We start from the raw sequence: 19,017 nt of genomic DNA, 5'->3' as shown, positions 1-19,017 counted from the left end.
ACTTGACACATCCCCAAAGGCAAGGGAGTTAAAAGCAAAAATGAACTATTGGGACCTCATGAAGATAAAAAGCTTCTGCACAGCAAAGGAAACAATCAACAAAACTAAAAGGCAACCACCGGAATGGGAAAACATATTTGCAAATGACATATCGGACAAAGGGCTAGTATCCAAAATCTATAAAGAGCTCACCAAACTCCACACCCGAAAAACAAATAATCCAGTGAAGAAATGGGCAGAAGACATGAATAGACACTTCTCTAAAGAAGACATCCGGGGGCGCCTGGGTGGCGCAGTTGGTTAAGCGTCCGACTTCAGCCAGGTCACGATCTCGCGGTCCGTGAGTTCGAGCCCCGCATCAGGCTCTGGGCTGATGGCTCGGAGCCTGTAGCCTGTTTCCGATTCTGTGTCTCCCTCTCTCTCTGCTCCTCCCCCGTTCATGCTCTGTCTCTCTCTGTCCCAAAAATAAATAAAAACGTTGGAAAAGAAGGAAAAAAAAAAAAAAAAAAAAAAGAAGACATCCGGATGGCCAACAGGAACATGAAAAGATGCTCAATGTCACTCCTCATCAGGGAAACACAAATCAAAACCACACTGAGATACCACCTCATGCCAGTCAGAGTGGCTAAAATGAACAAATCAGGAGACTATACATGCTGGAGAGGATGTGGAGAAACGGGAACCCTCTTGCACTGTTGGTGGGAATGCAAACTGGTACAGCCGCTCTGGAAAACAGTGTGGAGGTTCCTCAGAAAATTAAAAATAGATCTACCCTATGACCCAGCAATAGCACTGCCAGGAATTTACCCAAGGGATACAGGAGTACTGATGCACAGGGGCACTTGGACCCCAATGTTTATAGCAGCACTTTCAACAATAGCCAAGTTATGGAAACAGCCTAAATGTCCATCAACTGATGAATGGATAAAGAAATTGTGGTTTATATACACAATGGAATACTACGTGGCAATGAGAAAGAATGAATTATGGCCTTTTGTAGCACCATGGATGGAACTGGAGAGTGTTATGCTAAGTGAAATTAGTCATAGAGAGAAAGACAGATACCATATGTTTTCATTCTTATGTGGACCCTGAGAAACTTAACAGAAGACCATGGGGGAGGGGAAGGAAAAAAAAAGGTTAGAGAGGGAGGGAGACAAAACATAAGAGACTCTTAAAAACTGAGAACAAACTGAGGGTTGATGGGGGGGTGGGAGGGAGGGGAGGCTGGGTGATGGGCATTGAGGAGGGCACCTGTTGGGATGAGCACTGGGTGTTGCATGGAAACCAATTTGACAATAAATTTCATATTTAAAAAAATTTTAAAAATTAAAAATAAAAAACTAAATTAAAAAAAAGAAATACTTAAAAAAATAATTCTGCGCTCTAGATTTAGAGTTGTGTTTCTTCAGAATTTTTAGTAAGTACTTCCACAAGGCTTTCCCTCTGGGTATATAGTTTCATTTTAGCTTAAGGGAGAAGGCTTAAGAAAAGTTCCTACAGGCTCTGAATATCAGCTTCCAATCTGGCCAACTTATGACCCTAGAGCTACTTAAAAACAACAACAACAACAACAACAACAACAACAACAACAACAACAACACCTTTTGAACATATTGGAATATATTGTCAGGTTTCACCTGGGACAAACAGTAAATATTCCTGGCAATAGTAAACAACCCCATGGACACAGGGGAAGGTGCAAGAGAAGGTCCCCAAAGAAGATGCAAAGGATACTGCCCTCCCAGATGCAGAGCCACTCCTAGAGAAAACTGAAAGACCGAGGAATTCCCCTTGAGAGCTGGCAACGGTTGGTAGGACCCTGGCCACAAACGGGCTACCGTTTGGCACCCAAACCAAATTCTCAGCACACAAAACGAGACAGCAAGAGCCGTCCTTGGGAGAGAAAGGATTGATAACCAATATTTTTTTCCTGCCAATTCGAATTTGGAAAGGAAGAGACAACATGAAATTTTACCTTCCTCTTTCGACCACGCACTACAGGTAGGGATCGGGGATCCCTGCCTTTGATAAGAATTCTTACCCTTTGCTGTCTTCTGCCAGTTTTCCAAGGATGCTGCCTTCAGGCTCCAGACTGAGTGGGGTATCCCAGCAAGTCTCATCCTGATCACCAGAAACTACAGAGAAGGAAAAAATAATTTTCCCTCTACCCTTTATAGTGAGGGCCTGACTGAGACCCTTTTTTTCCTCCTAGAGCACCTCGTAACTGGTAAGCCTAGGTTAAAAGTTCTCCCTCGTGGCCAGTGTAATTCAAGATTATCTTCGGTGCAGTTAATCGGCTTGTTCAGCCTTAAAACAAAATGTTAATACCTGAGGACCCACACTGGACCCAGGTCACTCTGACTTGGAACCAGTCTGATTCTAGATTCAATGCAGTTTCTAACCAGAAGCAGTCCAGCCCTGGAGCCAGTCTGACCCTGGACCCAGCTGGTTTCTAAGTCAGAACCAGTCTGACACCGGACCTATCCAGTTTCTAAATCAGATTCGGTCTGACTCCAGTGGGTTTCCGGATTGTCTGGAAAAAAAAAAAAAGCTCAAATAACCTGAAAGCTCTTAACACAACAGGATCCAAGTAGGATGGGCCCACCACCTCCGGGGCAGCCACAGCAGCGAGCTCAAGGGATCCAGCAGGTACCATCATCTGGTGACTCTTGGTCCCAGGGGATGTTGGGGATCTCCTTGGGTTCCCTGACACTAGAACTATTAAAAGATAACGTGTGAGGCACATGAACAATTTTATGACTTTTATTTGAGCAAAACCGCTTTGAACTGGGCAGTGTGAAACCAGGTGTGGCTAGGAGCACTTTAATGGGAGCTCAGAGAGGCTTGGGTAGAGCAAAGGTGGAAGCAGGGTAAGGCTATGGTCGATTGGCTAAAGCTTAAAGCTTACAGCCTCGTGGGCTGTTTGTAGGTAGGTTGTCCTTAGTGTTTTGACTTCCTAACCCCGAGGCAGTTACAAGCTTAGATTTTGATTTGCTTACCTAAAGCTGCCAAGGCTTTAGAGCCAATTCGGTGTAATGGCCTCCTTGTTCCATGAAGGCTGGTAAAACCTAAGTAAAGTGTTTTCCAGAGTTCCGGGAGCCGTTCCAGCAAATGTTGAACCTGAGAGGGGATCGTGGGTCAGGAAAAAGTGCGGGTAGCCTGGGCACCCCGTTTGTGGCTGGTGTCCCAAGTGGGGTCAGTCTAACGGGCTATGGAGCCCTTGAGGTGCGGGGTCTGTGTGAATCCTGGAAGTTTTGATGAGGGAGCAGAAGGCAAGCTGACACCCACCAAACCACCCCCCTGCAGGTGGGATAAGTCTGACAGTCCTCAGTCACTTCCGGCTGCCCAAGAACAAAGGCAAGGCCCAAAAACAAATGGTTAAACTGATAGACTCTCCATCAGTTTAGAAGAAAAGGGCAATCTTATCAATAGCCTAAAGTCCAGTAACTCCCTACTGTCTTAATGTTAATGCTTTGCTAGAGGGGAAAACAACCTTAGTTTGTCAATAGCTAGGCCTCCAGTAATCTGAGTCTTATTTAACATATGGAAACCCCATTAAGAAACTTCCTTTTGGGGCGCTGGGCTGGCTCAGTGGGTAGGGCATCCAACTTTGGCTCGGGTCATGGTCTCATGGTTTGGTTAGTGGGTTCGAGCCCCCCATCGGGCTCTGTGCTGACAGCTCAGAGCCTGGAGCCCGCGTCAGATTCTGTGTCTCCCTCTCTCTGCCCCTCCCCTGCTGGTTTTTACTCTCTCTCAAAAACAAAGGAAACATTAAAACAAATATCAACAACAACAACAAAAAAAGAAAGTTCCTCTTGACTTTAACCTCCCCCAACTCTGTAGTATATAACCAGTCTTCACAACCCCAGGGCAGCTCTTTCTGCCCAGGGGTTTGTCTCTCTCAAAAATAAACATTAAATGTGTGTGTGTGTGTGTGTGTGTGTGTGTGTGTGTGTGTGTATTATATGAACAAAGGAAATTAAGAGTCACCTCTTTGCACCAAAGATGTCTTCAAGAATTCTTTCTTGGCCGCCCACTCTGAACTTCCCATCACTCCAGAACCTCATCGGGTTAGCATCAGAATGGAGTCGAATTGTTGGATGCCCAGTGGGTATTGGGGAGTTGTCTGGTGTTAGGAAAACGCGTCAGAGAGAAGTCCACACGCCGTCAGCAGCTCAGCCCTTTGCCCGTCTCCCGTGCATACGGTGTCTGGAACCGCAGAAGCCCTACCTCTCTTTGGTCGAGCAGTTTCCTTCTCTTCCCTGCTGGGTCTGTGGAAGACAGCAGACGGCATTCCAGATTTCAGGTGTCTGATCACACAAAGCTGAGTCCTCTGGGCTTCACTCAGTTTACAGGAAAAAGACTGTTTCCGGCTTCATCTCTGGAACAGAAAAGGATTCGTTAACCTGCACAACCCCAGAGGGGAATCGGACTGCCAGTGGCCAGTTTCTTCCCCCATTTCTTGCTGGTCCTTGAGGTTGCGGTGGCTCAAGTCCTGTGCAGAGCCAGGCAGATGGAGGGGACTCCTCAGCTGCTAAAGAGAGAGAGAGACTGAGCAGACCAGCAAGGGCCCCTCCAGGGAGGGCAGTCCCTCTCCTCCAGCACTGAGCACCTCGGAGCACACCCTCTGTGTCTGTTCTCAGTGCTTAGTTCACTCAGTATCCCCAACAATGGGCCTGCCTTCCACCCCAACCTCCAGCCAGACTGGTTCTAGGGTCCACCTTCTTTGGAACTGGGGCAGCTTGCTCTTTCTTTCTTTGTTTCTTTTTCTCTTTCTTTCTCTTTATTTAATGTTTATTTATTTTTGAGAGAGACAGAGCATTATTAGAGGAGGGGCAGAGAGAGACAGAGACACAGAATCCAAAGCAGGCTCCAGGCTCTGAGCTGTCAGCACAGAGCCCGACACGGGGCTCGAACCCACAAACTGCGAGATCATGACCTGAGCTGAAGTCGGACACTCAACTGACTGCACCACCCAGGCGCCCCTGTTTTTGTTTTTGTTTTTTAATAGCTCATTGAATTTCTTCTTTTTTTTTTAAGTTTTTTTTTAAGTGTTTTTATTTATTTTTGAGACAAAGAGAGACAGAGCATGAGTGGGGGAGGGGCAGAGAGAGAGGGAGACACAGAATCCAAAGCAGGCTCCAAGCTCTGAGTGCTCAGCACAGAGCCTGACACAGGGCTCGAACCCACGAACGGTGAGATCATGACCTGAGCTGAAGTCGGACGTTTAATCGACTGAGCCACCCACCCTTTTCTTTTAAACCCTCAAATCTCAAAGGGTCTGATTACATTCTCTTTCTTAAGCAGTAGAGGCTACTATCTCCTTCCAGAAGAGAGTAGTAATACTAAAGCCACCATAGGCAATACGCAAACAATGGGCGTGGCTGTGTTCCAGCAAAACATTTTTTACAAAATAGGCATCTGCAGATTTGACCCGTAGACTCTGGATTGCCAGCCTGAGAGCTACACTGAAGCCCTGATGGCTGCCTTTGGGCCGTTCTGATTGTCACCAAAGGATGTCTGGGCTTCCTCCACTTGGATTTAATTTAATTAAACATGCTACAGGCTAGTCATAATGTACGACTCCCTCAGTTACAATTCTATGTATTTAAAGAATTCTGTTATTCTCTCCCTGTCCTTATATGTCCGTTTGCTCTATTGCATGATTTGTACGTTGGCAAAAAAAAAAAAAACAAAGATAATTTTTTAATGGCTCACTATTTGAGTGTATTAGCAAAGCATTTAAAATATGACAAATAAAAGAGGTAATTGGTTATTCTTAATGATTGTCTTCATTCCAATAAGCTAATCCTGTGATTGTATATTTAGAACTTCCAAAGATCACCGGTAATCACATCAATGTAATAGGTTTCCATCAGGGGTTACTGCGTTTTAAAATTCTGTTCTGTTTAATTTCAGACTATAAGGAAGATTGGTCTTTTATGAGAACTTCTATAAAAATGTTTCTTAAAGCAAGTCAGTGCATACCTCAAACTTTTCAGGACCTTCTTTCTGTTCAAGAACCACTTAAACATTTAACATTTAAGTCTCAGCTGAATCATGGGGCTTGAAGTCCCTTGGAAATTGGCCACAAGCTCCAAGCCGTGTTGGATTCTGTTGCTTCTTTTTGCCAACTTGGGCTGGTGCATGTGTGCTTCTCATGCAGGTTGACAGCATGACCGGGAAACAGGTGCCCAGAAGCCGTCTGATAAGTGCTCTCCTTGCGGAAGTGGAAGGAGAGATAATCGTGGCCTCAGAAGCTTTCTCTTGTATTCAGTCTGCCACAAATTCACTGAAGGGCTCAAGGGCAAGTCACATCTTTTTTGGTTTCAATCTCCTCATCTCTTAAACGGGCAAATAGGACCAGGTATCTGATTTTCCTTGGACACCTGTTTTAGCAATATATTCTACCCAAGCTCTCAGAGTGGCTTTCTTCTTACCTACTGAACATCATCTAGAAGCAATGTTTCTCAACTTTTTTTCCATTATCACCCTCTGCCCCAGGAGTATTTTTAGACATTTCCCCCCCTTGATTATAACCCTCCTCCCCTGCCACATAACTTTCACTCAATTTCCGCTATGGTAGTATCTTACATAATATAGCACAATTTCAAAACCAGAAAAATGGTTACTGATCAAATTTGGGTTGAGATGCAAGAAAAAACATACCAATTTTAAAATGTTGTCAGACTCCCCACTTTTAGTTTGCCAGACCCTACCCCACAAAGACAGCTAGGCCTGGTTTCTGCCCTTGAAGGCTTATACACTCACAAGGCAACCATAATTCAGAGACAAAACGTCTCTTATATACTGTTGGTTCAGGAGAAATGAATGAGGGGAACCAAATGCTAGGTCTAATAATGTTTCCTTATTCTTTCATTCAGAAACATTTCATAAACCTTTATTATTTGCAAGGAACTAGAAAGGAAACAAAAAAATGTTTGGAAATGTCTAGAATGTTCCAGATAATGTCTGTATGTACTCTGTCCTCAAGGAGGCAAAGCATCTCTCTCACTGCTTAGGTGTGGGCTGCGCACAGTGACTGCCTTCCAGAGAGGACTGTATGGAAAAGGGCCAAGCAGGGAGGGGAGCATAGACACAGTGGAGAAACCTGACAGACATGACCTCAGGTAGGAGATCAAGGTTAACATCAACAGCAATAAGTCATGGTAGTAGGAGGTACCCTTGAGATGATGTGATGAGAATGGCACTTTATATCTGTGGCCTCTTCCCAAACACCATTACCCCAAACTAACCATGATAAAGATATCAGAGAAATCCCAGTTGAGGGACATTCTACAAAATAACTGATTAGCACTCCTCAAAATGGTCATGGTCATTAAAAGCAAGGAAAGGCAGTCTTGAGGACCTAAGGAGACATGACTACTAAATAGACAGTGGTGTCCTCGGTGAGCTCACAAGACAGAGAAAGGACACTGGAGGACATCTCAGTAAATAGAAATAAACTTTGGACTTTAGTTAGTCATAGTGTATGGATGTTGATTTGTCTGAAAAAAAAAAAAAAGGAGTTTCTAGAAATCTGACTGTAAGAACTCTTTCCTACTAATGAATGTCTTTCAGCGGACTTGTGTGTGTGTGTGTGTGTGTGTTTAAGCTTGCTTATGTATTTTGAGAGAGAGAGTGGAAGAAGGGGAGGGGCAGAGAAAGGGAGAAAGAGAGGATCCCAAGCAGGTTCCACATTGTCAGCACAGAACCCAATGTGGGGCTCAAACCCATGAACCATGAGATCATGCCCTGAGCTGAAACCAAGAGACAGACATTCAACCGACTGAGCCACCCAGATGTCCCTGCAGACTTGTGTTCTAACAAATAATTTTGCTTTTATCAAGTTTAAAGGAACTGAAGGTTACCATGGGGGGCTGAAATCTAGAGCAAATCCAAATCCTTATTAACAGTTATATTCATCTTTTGTTCTCACCTGTTTTTCCCCCAAAGTGGATAAGGTGGAACAAAAAAAAAGTATGCGAAGGTAAAGAACAGGTTCTAGAACCAGACTGGCTCCGCCCTTTACTGGGTGTTCAACCCAGACAATTTCCTCAGCTTCTTTAAGCCTTAGTCCTGAAACCAGAAACCAGGCTTAGTTCCGCCATCTTAAAATAGGGATAATAATGCCTTCCCAGAGGCCTTTGCACATATTGTGCAATCAGCTCTTAATTCATGTGGTTACTCACCATGGTTTACCTTTCTCCACTGTGTGTCAGTTCCTTCAAATGTAGAATGTCACTCACCTTAGTACCTACTTCAATTTTTATTATAAGAATTTGGTCGGATAATGTATGCAAAAGTCTTGGCCAATGCGTGGTATCTATTATATACTGAATGAATATTAGCTTTCATGGTTTAGAACTTCCTCTCTGCAGCCCTGGGTGGAAATATATATTAGCAATTGAATCTGAAAGTCAAAAAGTAGAAGAAAATGCTATAGAGCAGTGGTTCTTAATTGGGGATGATTGTACTCTGGGGACATATGATAATGTCTGGAGACATTGTTGGGTGTCACACAAGGAGGAGAATGTGCTATGGCATCTAGGGGATAGAAGCCAGGATTTTTACTAAATATCCTGTGACGCACAAAAGACCACCAACCTTATCCCTAAGGATTATCTGGGTCCCGTGTCAATAGCACCGAAGCTGAGAAACCCACGGGCAGTTCCGTGGTTCTCAAAGTACGCTCCCTGGACAAGCGGCATTGGCATGACCAGGAACTAGTTGAGATGCCAATTCTCAGGGCCCACTCCAGAGCCCCAGAATCAGATACTGTGAAGAATGGGTCCCAACAGTCTGTGCTTCGACGAGACCCTTGGGTGATTCTGGTACTTGTTAGAGGCTGAGAAACACTGGAGTAACACATGAGATGGCATGAGTCACCGAACTTCTGCCAACTGCTTCATCTGTTTAGGGAGGACTATGTTGCTCCCATCCCAGACTCAATCTGCTACTATTGCCAAAGGCTCATTTCCCTCCCCCTCCAAGGATAGTATAGAATAATTCAGAGAAGAAAACGCCTGACTTTATTAATGCTTAGGCAGAACAAGTATCTTCCAACTGGTGGGTTAAATGTACACCTACAGATTAAAAAAAATTGGAAGAGACACAGTACCTGATACAATTTGAGCAAGAAATCTGTTCAATTTTAACACTGTGAAAATAAGCATTTAAATAACTAGGTTATATTTAAGGAACATACGAATTGTTGATTATTACCTAACTACCCGTACTATATCTTACGTATATTAATAACTATGCACTCATCCACTCATTGAGCCTTTATTGAGTGCCTGCTATTTTCTAGGTACTACTCTAAGAAATGGGTGTGGGAAGATACCATATCTTCCAGCCCCCAAAGCAATGGTTCACAATCATACAGCATTCTGTAGCTGCTATGTGATCTTGAGGGAAAATGTTTCTGGCACAAAAACAGACACTCAGATCAATGGAACAGAATAGAGAACCCAGAAAGAGACCCACAAACACATGGCCAACTAATCTTTGACAAAGTAGGAAGGAATATCCAATGGAATAAAGACAGTCTCTTCAGAAAGTGGTGCTGGGAAAACGGGACAGCAACATGCAGAAGAATGAACCTGGACCACTTTCTTACGCCACACACAAAAATAAACTCAAAATGGATGAAAGACCTCAAGGTAAGACAGGAAGCCATCAAAATCCTTGAGGGGAAAGTAGCCAAAAAACCTCTTTCATCTTGCCCGCAGCAACTTCTTACTCAACATGTCTCTGGAGGCAAGGGAAACAAAAGCAAAAATGAACTATTGGGACCTCATTAAAATAAAAAGCTTCTGCACAGCGAATGAGACAATCAGCAAAACTAAAAGGCAACCAACATAATAGAAGAAGATATTTGCAAATGACATATCAGATAAAGGGTTAGTATCCAAAGTCTAGAAAGAACTTATCCAAGTCAACACCCAAAAAACAAATAATCCAATGAAGAAATGGGCAAAAGACATGAATAGACACTTTTCCAAAGAAGACATCCAGATGGCCAACCAACACATAAGAAATGCTCAACATCACTCATCGTCAGGGAAATACAAATCAAAACTACAATGAGATACCACCTGACACCTGTCAGAATGGCTAACATTAACAACTCAGGCAACAACAGATGTTGGCGAGGATGTGGAGAAACAGGATCTCTTTTGCATTGTTGGTGGGAATGCAAACTGATGCAGCCACTGTGGAAAACAGTATGGAGGTTCCTCAAAAAACTAAAAATAGAACGACCCTATGACCCAGCAATTGCACTACTAGGCATTTATCCAAGGGATACAGGTATGCGGTTTCAAAGAGACACATGCACTCCAATGTTTATAGCAGCGCTACTGACAATAGCCAAAGTATGGAAAGAGCCCAAATGTCCATCGATGGATGAATGGATAAAGAAAATGTGGTGTATATATCTCCAATGGAGTATTACTTGGCAATCAAAAAGAATGAAATCTTGCCATTTGCAACTACGTGGATGGAACTGGAGGGTATTATGCTAAGCGAAATGAGTTAAGAGAAAGACAAGTATCATATGACTTCACTCATAGGAGGACTTTAAGATACAAAACAGATGAACATAAGGGAAGGGAAGCGAAAATAATATAAAAACAGGGAGAGGGACCAAACAGAAGAGACTCTTAAATATGGAGAACAAACAGAGTGTCGCTAGAGGGGTTGCGGGAGGGGGGATGGGCTAAATGGGTAAGGGGCACAAAGGAAGCTACTCCTGAAATCACTGTTGCACTATATGCTAACTAACTTGGATGTAAATTAAAAAATAAATTAAATTAAATAAAAGAAAAAAGAAAAGGTTTCCTGTGAATTTTGTGGTTTTGTGTCTTCTCTCCCTGCTGGATTAATGGCAGGACTGCTCTTTCTTTTTCAGTAGGAGCTAATTTTCACATTGTCCAACTTGGACAGGCTTCAAGTTTTTCAGCACAGAGAGGTTGAACTGTGTGTCCCCCTACCCTCAAATTCATGTGTTGAAGTCTAAACCTCCACTTCCTCCAAATGTGGCTGTATTTGGAATCTTTAGAGAGGTAATTAAGATAAAATGAGGTCCTATATGTGGCCTGAATCCGATAGGACTGGTGTCATCATAAGAAGAGATTAATGGGGCACCTGGGTGGCACAGTCGGTTGAGCATCCGACTTCGGCTCAGGTCATGATCTCACGGTCCACGGGTTCCAGCCGCGTGTCGAGCTCTGTGCTGACAGCTCAAAGCTTGGAGCCTGTTTCGGATTCTGTGTCTCCCTCTCTCTCTGCCCCTCCCCCGCTTATGCTCTGTGTCCCTCTCTCAAAAATAAGTAAATATTAAAAAAAATAAGAAGAAGAGATTAAGACACAAGACACACCGACCGAGAGGCAATCTTGTGAGGACACAGTGAGAAGGTGGCCATCTGTATGCCAAGGAGAGGGGCATCAGTAGAAACTAACCTGCCAGGACTTTGATCTTAGAATTCTAGCTTCTGGAATTGTGAGAAAATAATTTAAAAAAATTTTTTTAATGTTTATTTATTTTTGAGAGAGAGAGAGTGAGAGAGAGAGAGCAGGGGAAGGACAGAGAAAGAGGGAGACATTGAATCTGAACCACGCTCCAGGCTCTGAGCTGTCAGCACAGAGCCCGACACAGGGCTCAAACTCAAACTGTGAGATCATGACCTGAGCCGAAGTCGGACGCCTAACAATAACCATGTGAGTCGATCCGTGCCAGACCTGTGGTCAGAATCAACCAGAAAGCTCTGCTGTCATAACCGTTTTTCTCCACCATCTCCCTAACCTGCTTCTGCCTCCAGATGCCCACACCAGAAACCTGAGCCCACAGCCTCTACCTGGATCTCTCTCTGCCTATGGGGTCGAGGTCACCTCTGTAAGGAAGGAATCCCCGAGCTCACATCAGGCAGTCAAACAGCTGGGTTTCCACCCGAAAACCTATGGAAACTTCTGCCACTGATAAATGGCTTTGGCGTGTCCAGCTTCTGATTCCACTGTTGTGAGATTTCTCTGCCAAACTCTCTCTCAGCCCCTCAGTAAGTACAAGAAGAACAGGGTAGAGAAGTCTTTGCTCTTCATTGTCTAAGAAACTCTAGAGTACTTTAAACTTCCCTTTGTGTGTCTTTCATTTTCAAATAAACATTGTCGTCAACACTTCTGTTATATAAAAATATGTCAGTGGCATTTATTGATTTCTAACAAGCAGTTCTGTAACTCTGCCCCCAGAGATGAAAAAAAAAAAGTGTTTCCAGGCACAATATTGGTAAATACAACCTTGACGATGTCTCAGTGTCTGTGGGTCAGGGATCTAGGTGTGGCTTAGCTGATTCCCTCTGGCTCAGCATGGCTCTCAAGGCTGTAGTGAAGGTGGAGGCTGGGCCTGCCCTCATCTCAAGGCTTAACTGGGGCCCGTGTGTGGATGTATGGTTGTGGAGTGTGAATCAAGCTCCCTTGTAAGGCTCTTATCAGGACCCCACAGGCCTTCTCATAAGATAGCTCATAACATGCCTTCCCTCAGTCAGGGTGACTGAGCAAAGGGGGAGAGAGGCCGGACACCCAGGATGGAAGTCACAGTCTATGACCTAATCCCAAAAGAGACATTCCACATCTTCCGCCATATTGTATTCTTTAGAAGAGAGCTGATCAGTTGAGTCCACATTAAAGGGCAGGTATAACTCAAGGATGTGAATACCAGATGGGGGTCCTTGAGGCATCTTAGAGTCTGCCTTTCATGCCCTGGGAGCACACATCAGGGCTGTCCCTAATCAATACACAAAACTACTACAATGTTAGGCTAAATAGCTCAAAAGCACATTGGATTATTTTCCTGGGCTTATTGTTAATAAAAAAAATCATTAAGAATAAAATATATTTGGGGGGAAGAAAAGGAAAAGGGAAAAAAGGAATTAGCTTTAATTCCTCTATATGTACCCACTTGTATTTTTGCCTCGGTTCTTATCCAAATATATAAATATTTTTACATGCTTACAATTCTCTTGGTGCCCTGTGTTTTTACACATAGCATCATATAGCATCATATACCCATAGCATCGTAAAGAATGTTTCTAGAGACTCTTCGTAATCATGATTTTAGCAGGCTGGAAGTCCTTACTACCCCAAGATCGTTTGGTGTCTTAAAATGAGGACTTCGGCCCCATTGATAAGTAACCAAAATTGTGTTATCAATGGAGCGGAAGCTGTGGCTATAAATTATGACAGTAAGTTCACTGTATGTGATATTTGCCCAAATGTAGGCCATGATAGCAACTCTGCAGAATTTTAGAAAGAAAAATGAGTCAAATGTTAATTTGGAGGGGGGAGGGATGGTTAATTTTCCTGCAAAATTATACAACAGCATTATCAACCTTGTAACACAACTGTCTTCCACATTAGGAACACAAAGAAGGTCTCACTGGCAAAAATGATATTCAAGAACCTCATGAATTTTGATCAGTAGTCTTTTTTTTTTAGCCCCATAATCCAATATATTTATTTGTTAACTCAATTGTTAACTAGTGTGCTTCTCTGGGTTCCTGTGCCCACACTTGAAGCAGATCTCTGAAATAACCTGCATAGATTTCATGAAAGCTCACACTTTTGGGAAGACTTGCAATTCTGCTTTGTAAAAAATTTCCATTGATTGTGTTTGCCTCATGCTGTTAGAGATTCACTACGGCTGACTATCAGTCAGATCAACCAAAAAGATATCGGGGGTAGGCAGGGATAAGTTAGAAGTCACTGTTAATGAGGAAGCAACACTTAAATGGTATTTTATAAGTGCTGAATTCATTACTGAACATTTTCATAGCGTGATGTTTTTTCCCTTGGAATCACACTTGTCTCCCTTGGCCGCACACTGTATTTTTGGTGCCAGTATTTCTTCTAATGTATTTCCTCCTGTGGATGCACCATGAGGGTGGGTGGCCAGGCGTTCTTTGATGCCTATGAAACTTCTCTTTTCCTCACTCAGCATCAGCACCACACAAGCACACACACTCAGCTTCCTCCTTGCTAATGCAGTCATGACTGTGTTCATGGGATTTTTGGAACTGGCTTCCCCCTGGCCCTAGGGTGAGGGTGAATCTCCTTCAGTCTAACTCAAAAATCAGAATGCTGTCCCCCTTGCTAGTCAATGGTCAATTCAAGGATGAATATGTGGTGTGATTCTGGCCAGGGAGGGGTGTCCTGGACGATTTCCCTCATTCTTGAGTGGGTACACAAGAAAAGGGATGCTCTCTTTTCCTGCCTCTGCATATTCTCGCTTCAGGGCAGTGGCAGCAACCTTGGAACCGTGAATGGAGCCAGTGCAAGAAGAGAAGCCAATGTTCCGAAGAGGACAGCAGACTGAAAAGATAAAAAGAATGTGGGTCCTTAAATTACCAGCCCTGAAACCATTCCAAATCAGGCATTCTGGTTACGAGAGATATTTTTGTCCTAACTGTATAAGCAGCTTCTTTCTTTCTTTTTTTTTTTAAGTTTATTTATTTTGAGAGAAAGACAGCACGAGCGGGGGAGGAGCAGAGAGAGAGAGAGAGAGAGAGAGAGAGAGAGAGAGCAGGAGGAGGGGCGGGGAGAGCGAGAATCCCAAGCAGTCTCCACACCATCAGTGCACAGCCTGACACAGGGCTTGAACTCAGGAATGGTGCGATCACGACCTAACCTGAGCTCAAGAGTCTGCCGCCTAACCAACTGAGCCACCCAGGTGCCCCCAAGATCCAGGCTCTTCTGTTCGTGTGTCCAGCTAGGTCCAGTGTCCCCATAGTGTCTCCGTCCTGCTGCCTCAAGTCCACACACCAGGCCTTCACATCACGGAGTCCCAAGTAGAATGCAAACTCTCTTTTCCAAAGCCCCTCTCTTTCCGGGAGGAAAAACCTCTTCAGAAATTCTCAAGAGACTTTCCCTCATATCTCATTGGCCAGAACTGGGTTACGTGCTGATCCACTGACCTATCACTAGCAAAGAGAAGGAGTGGCCTTGATTAACTTGGATGATGGAGGTTTACTTGCTGGGGTGGTGCACTTTGCTTCCAGATAAATGCCGGGTTCCCTGAGCAAGGAGGAGGGGAATAGCTGTTAGTGTGTGTCCCACTAGGGTCTGCACTAACGTGAATCGCAACGCACCTGCAAAAATGTTTCACCTTGGAAGCTCCTCTTACCTGCTAACAGAAGACACCGTCTCGGAGGCCAATGTCCCTTGCAGATGCATTTTTAGGTTATCACCAGCTCCTTTTTCTCCCCTTCTTGCTTTAGCTCTTGGTACTGTAACACAGAGACGGGTTCTTTGCTGAGCGCGGATGAAGATTTTTCCCTCCTGGGATGAAGTGTACTGGTGTCTACAGGAGAAAATTTCTCAAATGAGTCACCTCAAAATGTAATGGGCCTGTGTAGGCTGTCTCCCAGCTCATCCATTAAATCTTTAATTCTGGGCCAAAGTAATCCACGTGTAGGCTAGGTTACTTTAGGTGCCCTTTCCACCTAGGGTCTGCCGAAGTTAGTTTCAGACACGTGAAACCATTCTCAATACACAATCTGCAGGTAATGAAAATGCGTCTACCTTTATTTTTTGTGTGATGCGCTAAGAGACAGAGAAACTTTCCTCGGATGGAGGTAGGACAGGAAATGGAGTTGTATGCAGGACGCAATAAATAGGGTGGAACAAATACATCTATCTGTCTCAGCAGATGATGAATTCCTTAAAGGCAGGGACTACGTCTAAGAGGCCACTGAACGTGGGGGCCTGATTTCAAAGGCAAGTTTTGCCACTTACAGTGTGATCTTTGGAAACTGGCCTCCCCTCTCTGTATCTCAGCTCATCTCAATAATCAGGACAGAAAAAAGCACGAACTTCATAGGGGGATTCTTTTATAGGAAGTAATGTCAGAAACAAACTATATGAAATAGACATCAAATCTGAACCTGTTTTGAATAGAGGACTTTGACAGTCTGAGAAACCTACAGAAACCTTCTCAGGATTGTGTTTTTAAAAGCATAACATAAGATACATGGGCTAACAAAGAATGACAGAATTAAAATACGGTTATCAATTATAAAAAAAATGCATGAGTAGAATATATGTGCTTCTTTCACAATGCATGATATAAGATCTAGTGACATAAGATATAAGTTCTAATAACTTGGTTAATTTCAAAGATGTGATAAGCATACACAATGCTTGGGATTTCTGCACCAACCATGATGTCATTTGAAAACACCCAGCATTTTTATTGGATAGGAAGTTGTGGGTATCACAGTGACTACATTCACAATGGAAGGAAAAGCTACATTTCATTTAGAGGCTGTATCAAAAGAGTTGTAATTTTTTTTTTCTGGTGTCACATTAAGAACCAAATACAGACTGGCATTTTTTTTTATTATTAACCTATCATAAGCAACATTTTAGATAAGTGGGGTACCTGGGTTGTTCAGTGGGATAAGCATCCAACTCTTTTTTGTAATGTTTATTTATTTGTTTTTTTTTTAATTTTTTTTAACGTTTTATTTATTGTTGAGACAGAGAGAGACAGAGCATGAACGGGGGAGGGGCAGAGAGAGAGGGAGACACAGAATCGGAAGCAGGCTCCAGGCTCTGAGCCGTCAGCCCAGAGCCCGACGCGGGGCTCGAACTCATGGACCGCGAGATCGTGACCTGAGCTGAAGTCGGACACTTAACCGACTGAGCCACCCAGGCGCCCCTATTTATTTGTTTTTAAAAGAGAGAGAGAGAGAGAGAGAGAGAGAGAGAGAGAGAGCAAGCGCACATGTGTCCGGGAGCAGCAGAGAGAGGGAGAGAGACTCCCAAGCAGGCTCCACGCTATCAGCCCAGAGCCCCACACAGGGCTCGATCTCACAGACCATGAGATCATGACCTGAGCTGAAATCAAGAGTTGGAAGCTTAACCAACTGAGCCACCCAGGAGCCCCCAGCACCCGACTCGATCTCAACTTGGGTCTTGATCACAGGGTTGTGAGTTCAAGCCCCACACTGGACTCTGTCCTGGGTGCAAAGCCTACTTAAAAATTTTTTTTGAGATAACTTTAATTATCATACCCATCCTCCACCAGCATCAGTTATGAGAAATTCCATTCATCTCCTGGCTTGTTGTTAAAATCATGTGGAGGAACATAGTTTTGTCAGCCTGGATGATGGGTTTCCTGGAGCAGAGACGCAGGCTCTTAAGTCTCTTGCCTTTTCCTTATAGATAATGAAGCCCATCTTCCATCAAGCATTCAACACCTTCAAGATGGATATTGAGCCCCACGCACGGGATGCTGCAATGTGTCTGGGGCAGTGTAGCAGAAGGCTGTTTGAGATCACATGGCCCCAGAGGCGGGCCACCGCTGCCTACATCCAGGGTGAAGCCAGGGTGGTCACCATGGAGGGGGTGCAGCTCAAGTCCTCAACTTTGACACGGGTAAGCTGCTGTGCGGGGCAGTTTCTGAGCGTGGAAGAGGTGGGGGGAAGTGAGGGAGCGGGGACACAAGTGGGGACATTGCAGGTGCAAGGGGCTACCTTCTCGGGCAGATTACAAGTTTCTTAAGGGCAGGGACCATGTCTTCAGAGGCAGCATGATATCAAGGTATGAGTTGGGGCACCAGCTCTCTGCCACTTGCTACTACTTCATACTCAACCTCTCTCGGCCTCTGTTTTCACATGTGTATAATGGGGATATGAAGAGTCTCCTCCTCCAGGGGTCGTTGTGAGATTCAATGAGTTAATTGTCTAGAGTGTTTAGTAAGAGCTGAATGAATGATATTGGCCATGATTTTCTATGCTTGGCCCAGAAGACAAACATAATAATTTCTTAATGTTTTTAAATTGATGCAAAAAATTGAAGAAAGTGCAACAGTGAGTTAATTACCTTCAGCACAAAGGCTGATTCAGATCGGTGCCACAGAGTAGTGGAGAAGACAGTGACGGACGGGGCAGATTTACTTAGTTCAAACCCAGGTTCCACCATTTTTTAGGCTCTACAGATAAATTAGGAAAGTCCCTACCCTTTGCCTACCTTGCTGGCAAAATGGAGAAAATAATAGTATGAGTCTCTTAGGGTTTTTGTGATAAGCAAGTAACCCACAGAAAGTTTTTAGCACAGCGCCTGCAACATAGTATCATTTGCTCACAGTTACTGGGGAACATGCAGCAGTCTCTGTTCTAAGCATTTGCAGGCATTATCTCATGCAATCTTTCCCTCACCCTTCCAAGAGGCAGGCATGAACATTACCGGCACTTTCTGGTTGGGGAAACTGAGATCTAATTGCATTAGATCTTAGCGGCAGAGCCTGACTTGGATAGGCTCCTGACTTGCATAAGCGTCCATTATGCCGCCTCCAGCTGGGTTGTAGGGCTATTTTTAGCAGTCCCTAGAGATGGAGAAAGCACTGAGACAAAGAGAAAGGCAACGATGAAAGGATTAGAGCTGTTTTGGGTTTTTGATGTTTTTAAAAGGAGGTTTGGAGTTTGAAAGAGGAAAGAAAGAAATTACCCTTGTGTTTTCAGCTGAAGAATAGAGGTTGAAGTTCAGATTCTTACCCAAACACCCACTGGAAATAGGGGGTGAAATGAGCATTCAGGAACAGCTCTGTCAGACCCTGGGACCCAGAGCCCCCTCACCGCCCCCATCGCCTCCTGCATCTCGCGCGCGCGCGCACACACACACACACACACACACACACACACAGAGACATGTACATACAGATATACACACACACACACACACACACAGAGACATGTACATACAGATATACACACACACACACACACAGACATGTACATACAAATATACACATACACACAGAGACATGTACATACAGATATACACACACACACACACAGACATGTACATACAAATATACACATACACACAGAGACATGTACATACAGATATACACACACACACACAGACATGTACATACAGATATACACATACACACAGAGACATGTACATACAGATATACACACACACACACAGAGACATGTACATACAGATATACAC

General features: G+C 44.0%; 1 pseudogene; it reads left to right on the top strand.

Annotated features, from left to right (window-relative positions):
- The window catches only part of LOC147573362 (uncharacterized), a 35,013-nt pseudogene extending 17,524 nt beyond the window's left edge, over window positions 1–17,489 (top strand).
- The last annotated feature ends 1,528 nt before the right edge of the window (window positions 17,490–19,017 follow it).

Source organism: Puma concolor, chromosome E2, assembly GCF_028749965.1.
Source record: "Puma concolor isolate L17-30 chromosome E2, mPumCon1.1.hap2, whole genome shotgun sequence".
In the NCBI taxonomy this organism is placed as follows: domain Eukaryota; kingdom Metazoa; phylum Chordata; class Mammalia; order Carnivora; family Felidae; genus Puma; species Puma concolor.
The sequence above is the reverse complement of the archived record's forward strand: the minus strand, read 5'-3'. Positions and strand labels throughout refer to the sequence as shown.